The sequence below is a fragment of the Sinocyclocheilus rhinocerous genome, unplaced genomic scaffold (assembly GCF_001515625.1).
Source record: "Sinocyclocheilus rhinocerous isolate Xijiao unplaced genomic scaffold, SAMN03320098_v1.1 scaffold1151, whole genome shotgun sequence".
Classification (NCBI taxonomy): Eukaryota; Metazoa; Chordata; class Actinopteri; order Cypriniformes; family Cyprinidae; genus Sinocyclocheilus; species Sinocyclocheilus rhinocerous.
In genome coordinates this window covers 166,469-173,088 of record NW_015666572.1, presented here as the reverse complement: position 1 = coordinate 173,088, position 6,620 = coordinate 166,469, and the positions used below count along the sequence as shown (strand labels likewise).

The 6,620-nt window shown below is 38.0% G+C and overlaps 1 protein-coding gene across 1 annotated transcript in view; it reads left to right on the top strand.

Moving 5' to 3' along the window:
- The first annotated feature begins 1,660 nt into the window (after positions 1–1,660).
- LOC107732829 (transcription factor HIVEP3-like) overlaps positions 1,661–6,620 on the top strand; it is an 88,016-nt gene continuing 83,056 nt past the window's right edge. The window contains exon 1 of the mRNA XM_016544248.1: positions 1,661–1,925. The gene's annotated coding sequence lies outside the window, so the exon portion shown is untranslated. The remainder of the gene's footprint in view (positions 1,926–6,620) is intronic.

Below are 6,620 nucleotides of genomic sequence, written 5' to 3'. Positions count from 1 at the left end.
AAACAACTGAACAGATACCCAAGCTTCATTGTGTTTCGTTGAACTCAACTTAACACGTTCTGGAAATTTTTGAAGGCTAAATGGTGTTAAAAGGTGGGTCAATGAGGAAGAAATCTGTTTGGAAATATAAATCCAACAAGGAAAGTGAAAAGACAACTTATTCCCAACAGGTATGGCGTGGCTTTGAGCTTTTTAGCACTTCTTTCTTGGGAATTGGTATACAAGGGGCTTTTGGAAAGTTTGGGGGAAACACAGAGAGATAATTTACTACTCAGGTTTGTTTTTATTATATACTTGGGAATAATCACACTTTCCTGATAGTTAAGTAATGTTCTGGTTTACTTTTCACCCATGCCCCTGGGAAAGGGTTAAATTAATTAAAGTCCACTCTGATGGTTAACCCCACTAATAGTCCCCATGTGGGCCATGCTACCATTAGTGCGACTGAGAAGCTTCAGTCCTACTAAAGAGTACAACTGAGTCAGGGAATTGTGCTGACATATGCAACCCAGTATGTATCCCCTAGACGGGCCAGCTCATGAAACACTTGCTCTGGGTGTGTTAAGGCATTCTCACCCTAAGATTCCATAAAATATGTGACTTTGGTTATGATTACAGTTAACAATATCAGTTTAGCTGATATTCCACAAGCAATTAGAAATAATATCAATTATTTGAAATTATTAGAAATACTGTACATATGGACCACAAAACCAGTCATAAGGGTCAATTTTTTAAAATTGAGATTTATACATCACCCGAAAGCTGAATAAATAAGCTTTCCATTGATGTATGGTTTGTTAGGACAGAACAATATTTGGCCGAGATACAGCTATTTGAAAATCTGGAATCTGAGGTTTAAAAAAAAAATCAAAATATTGAGAAAATCGCCTTTGCAGTTTTTCGAAGTTCTTAGCAATGCATATTACTGATCAAAAATTAAGTCTTGATATATTTATGGTAGGAAATTTACTAAATATCTTCATGGAACATGATCTTTACTTAATATCCTAATGATTTTTGTCATAAAAGAAAAATCGATAATTTTGACCCGTACATTGTACTGTTGGCTATTGCTACAAATATACCCGTGCTACTTATGACTGGTTTTGTGGTCCAGGGTCGTGTGTGTGTTTAATAACATAAATCAATTTAATAAAAGACCTTCGAGTATTGATTGTGAATATTATCTACACAAATCATATTTACTCTTTATATTGTACTCCTCAAACCCATACGATAGAGATATCATTATACATTATTGCATTTTGTAAAAATATAATGCTGCAGAAAGAAAATAGAAAATCACAGGTTTAGAACAACATGCGGGTGAGTAAATGATGACAATTTTCGTTTTGGGTAAACTGCCCCTTTAAAATAGTAATATATACAAAAATATATATGAGAAAGAAGACAAACGCAGGAATATTGATTGTTGTTAATATCAACACACAACAACTTTTGCAGGGTCCCCTTGAAATGAAGAATACCGGGACAAGGAATTTTTGGAATGTTCCATGACGTCACCTCGCAGTGGCTGACTGCAAGGAGGGAGCTAAAAATTAAGGTACTTTCTTCGGCCAATGAGCGTCGCGGAAGTATACTACCTCATGATTATTAATCACCCTTAGAACTGCGAGAGCATGGGAGGAGGCGGGGCCCCCGGGGCGTCGCGTGTAGGGTGGTGCGGTGTGAACTGTTTGCGTTGCGCGACACTGTGGCTGTTGTTGTTGCGCTGATCAGCTGAACGCATGATTGCGCTTCCAGTTTGACAAGCAGGAGGGGAAGCCCTGTTGGCTCGCGAGCGTCCAAATAACGCCGAGAGAGGCGTCAGCAGCGATTCCGTTTAACAAGCGATGGGATGCGGACCACGGCACGCTGCCCTGGAGAGTAAATGGCCACAGCAACGCCAACATCTGTGTCAGGTATGGTCTAGCGTGTAAATGTTTTGTGTTTTACATATACGTCTTAGTCGAGATTGAATTAGTAAGCATATTTAGTAAGTATTTCCTTTGATGTCTCGAGTAGGCAGGAATAACATTTTATGAAGTCTGTTAGTAAAACTTAGACGTGGCGTCTTGCAGGAATTACTCTTTTAAGTAAAATTCGTATAAACTGTTACACTTTTCGTTTTTTAAATATGAAGATTGACTTCCTGTAAACAATGCGGCACAATATGAGTCAAATCAGCTGTCTGGATTTTTCAAACAAGTTGAGAAATGTAGCGCAAGCACACATTTTCAGCCCATGGTTTTGTCCCGACGCTCAGCCAAGAATAACGTTTTGCTACATTAGAGTAACATGGCAAACCACACGCCGCAGGAATCTGACGCGCTTTCCTAATTCTTGGAAATGACAGAACATAGACGGAGTCCCCTGTGTGGGGGGTATACAGGGAGCACTGGACGTTTGCTCATGGAGAAAAGATGCTTAAGGGAGTAGTTAACTCAAAAACTGCAAATGCTGTAATTATTAACCCTCATGTTGTTCCAAACTCGAATTACTTTCTTCCGTGGAAAACAAAGCGAGATGTGAGCCGAGGCAGGATGTTAGGGACTGACAGCCTCAGTCACCATCCACTTCCATTGCATCTTTTTTTTTATACAGTGACATTGAGGCTGTCATTGTTCCTAACATCTCATTAAATAAAGTCATACAGGATTGGAACAACATGAGGCTCAGTCAAATTTAGGAGAACTATTATTTTAAAAGTTCATTTCCATTTTTCTGATAGATTTCTGTGAGGAACAGTTCAAAAATGGCATGAAATGAAAAGTCACCCTTGTGTTTTCTAAATGTTTATAGATATTATTGTGTACTATTACTTTGTGTATTTGTTTATGTTGTGTATATCTGTGTATATGTTGTGTATATGTATATGTTGTGTATATCTGTGTATATGTTTAATTTTTTAGAAATGTTTTGATCTCGTAACGTTTAATTAAAATGTCATAATTTGACTTTTTTTGTTGACGTATGCAGGACTTAACCAATAATTTCGCCCGATAAAACCCTGCCCCTTCAAGCTCACGTTCATCTGCCTCCACTTTTGAGTGCTTCGCCCGCATCTCAAAATCTTATGCATAGAACCAAATTTCTGCCCTACATTTTTCATTTTCGATAGGCTAATCCATTTCATGTATGTCACAATAAGGAAGAAAAGATCAGACGCTACTTCTGTTTCATTCGTGACTTTAGCATCAACATTGGTTTAAAAAGTAATGTTATAGTGTGGGAGGTTTGCTGTGTCATAGTTATCTTATTGTGATCATATTTCATATTGTGATTATATAATCATGGTTATCAGTTGTCAACCAGATGATTCATATCCTCACATGAAAGACATGTATTAGTTCTGAACCATTCAAGTTCATTCAATCAGTTTTGCCGGTGTCAATTTTATCATGCATTTGAACAGTATGTTCCATATGCACTGTTCTTGATGTCAGTGTTTGATTCCGGCTGGTTTTGTTTGGAGTCAACTCTCTAATGTGATGCAAACAGTTTCCATCATATCAAGTAACATGAAAAGCTTGGCTTCGTTTGCCTCAGACACACTTGGCTAGAGCTAGTTTCTTTTAATGCAGTGTGTAGTGGTGAGGAGGGAGAGCTTAATGATATTATTTTTGAGTGTATCAGCACAAAGCGATTGAGACGTGTTATTGCTTGAACTAGTGCTTGAGCAGAATCTGAAGGGAGGAATGGTGTTGGCCTCTTTCCTTTTTTTATTTACAATATTGTCACAATTGTTTGAATATGTCATAAACAACACTTTTGTAAAGAGGGACAGTTTGTTTTTCTGATACCCAGGAAAAATGTTTGCCTTTAGCCTGGTAACTTGGAGTTACACTGCAGTCTGCATTAAAGAATTAATTTTTTTAAGCTTTAATCTTTCTTAATGGGACTAGAGAATAAATTACTCATTGTCTCTTTATGGCACTATATGCAGTGCATTAAGTTTCTTTTTCATTATGAATACTTGTTTGCAATTTGGAATATTTTTAAGTGATTTTTTTGGCAACGGTGACTGAAAACAATGTGTTGAACTTGCTAGCTGATGTGAGCAAACTTTCAGGTGTGATCATGGAAAATATTTATAACGCTTGGATGAATAATTCACTCAAAAAATGAAAGTTCTGTCATTTATTTACTCCCCTTCATGTCATTCCTAACTTGTATGCTGTTATTTTTCCCGTGGACTAGAAAATAATTTATGAAAATCTTGTATTTGGTCTTTTTCCATAAAAAAACAGCTCATAGTGACCAAAATTTGTAAACGAGTCATTGCTTGCATCAGAAATCAAATTTTGAATTTAAATAATTACTTTTATTTGTAATATTATCTTTTATGTAGTAATGAATGTAATCTGGATGTGCTACATTTTTAGTGTTGTCATTGTCATGTGACCTACCATGTAGTGTCAGTTGTGGTGCTTCGCTATTCACAAAACCTCTCCCATGGCCTCATGGGATAGTAAAGTGTCCATTGGATGTGCACTTTAGAATCTTGACAGAAAAGGTAGGCCATCTAGGTATTTTTTGCATAATGTTTAAAGGGGTCATATGATGCTATTTTAAAGATCATTATTTTGTGTATTTGGTGTAACAGAATATGTTGACATGCTTTAATGTTGGATTTGAGACTTTAGTCTTTGCAACTTTACAGATCTTCTTTATGCACCAAGAGCTTGTAACACTCCAAAGAGAAAGGAAAACTTGAAATCGCATCATATGACCCCTTTAATGAATGGACATACAACTCTTTTCACACTTTTTTTCGTCTACTATTTATTTAGTAGGGAATTTTGCATATTTGGATGCAGCCATTCTGATTCATGAATCGTTCATGAGTCTGATTTTTGAACTGTATCAATCGATTTGTTGAAAACAACTCATTCAATATGGACTCCTTGCATTTGAGAATGCCTACTTCCCTCCTATGCATGCTATAAAGTATATACAGGTGCATATCAATAAATTAGAATGTCGTGGAAAAGTTCATTTCAGTAATTCAACTCAAATTGTGAAACTCGTGTATTAAATAAATTCAATGCACACAGACTGAAGTAGTTTAAGTCTTTGGTTCTTTTAATTGTTATGATTTTGGAACCAAACTGAGAGATCATTTTGAAGGCTCAGGAAACCTTTGTAGGTGTTTTGAGTTGATTAGCTGATTGTCATGTCACCATATTCTAATTTGTTGGTGGGTTTTTGTTAAATGTGAGCCAAAATCATCACAATTAAAAGAACCAAAGACTTAAACTACTTCAGTCTGTGTGCATTGAATTTATTTAATACACGAGTTTCACAATTTGAGTTGAATTACTGAAACAAATGAACTTTTCCACGACATTCTAATTTATTGAGATGCACTTGTATACTCTATAGTATGCAAAAAATAGTATATGATGGGCCATACTGAATACACAGTATTTATAAAACAATATAAGCAAATAAATACCTAAATAAATACTTCCACATTATAGTCTACTATTTTCCACATTGAAAATAATGTTATACAATTTTGGAATGACATAAACATGAGTAATTAATGACAAAATTATTGATTTTTTTGTCAGGAACTGTCCTTTTAATAATTTTCATAGATGGCTCTATTATGTTGAAGTAAACTATATTTCTAAAGAAACAGAATTTTAATTGCGCATCTTCCTTCTAATTGTTTCATTAGAAAAGAGCATGGCAAGGTCAAAAAAACATTTGTAACTTTCGTAGTCAAACTCTTGAAATCCACGGAGGTTGCCGAGGTTAACGGCCGTGTGTCGCCAGTAAGTGTGAGAGAATCTTTAATGACCATTGCTTACCTCGTTAGGCAGGACACCGCAGCACCTGTGGTGCGCTCTAACCATCAGACTAATGAGCTGTTGGCGGAATTTCGTCTTGAAGTTTTCCCAGGCTTTAACTGCTCCATTTCCATTTCTTTCACATGTAAAATGGAGGACATGAAAGATTTGTCTCAGTAAAACAATGGCACTGAAATTCACACTGTGAGGAAAAATAATAACGTTCTCTGCTGATGTTAATGTCCTTTGTTTCATGCCAGCATGCCACACGGGCACCATCAGTGGCGGATGGCATGAAGTGTTGTAGATCTGAGGAAGAGCTCACTGGCCATTATCACAGTATGTGCCTAGTGCCTTGTCCTTATCAGCCCTCACGGCTTCTCTTTTCTCCTTTTCACCTCATCCTCAAACATATTCTCAAACATAAATGCACTGGTTGGACATCAAGTTCACCGCTTGCTTCTCCTCTGCCCACACTCTTTTAGCAAGGTGAATGTGACGAGAGGGGCGGGGCCGAGAGCCGTGGGAACGGAGCGAGGCCGGTGGAGTAAATGCTAATACACGACACCTGCGCCACTCACCGGTCTCGAGTCCCACGGAGGAGCTCCGGAAGGATAAAAGGAGGAGTGACGACAGTGTTGGACGAGAGAGGACCAGGCCTGGACTCACGAGACTGCGCTCTACTCCTCCGGGTTCGGGCAGCCGGCAGGAGTCCCCCGTTCCCTGCTCCTCCCCATCATGGCGGATGGAAGCAGGCTCCGGCCTCAGGCGAACGGCGGCGACTCCTCTGCTCCCTCACGGACGGCAGCCGTCCCTCCG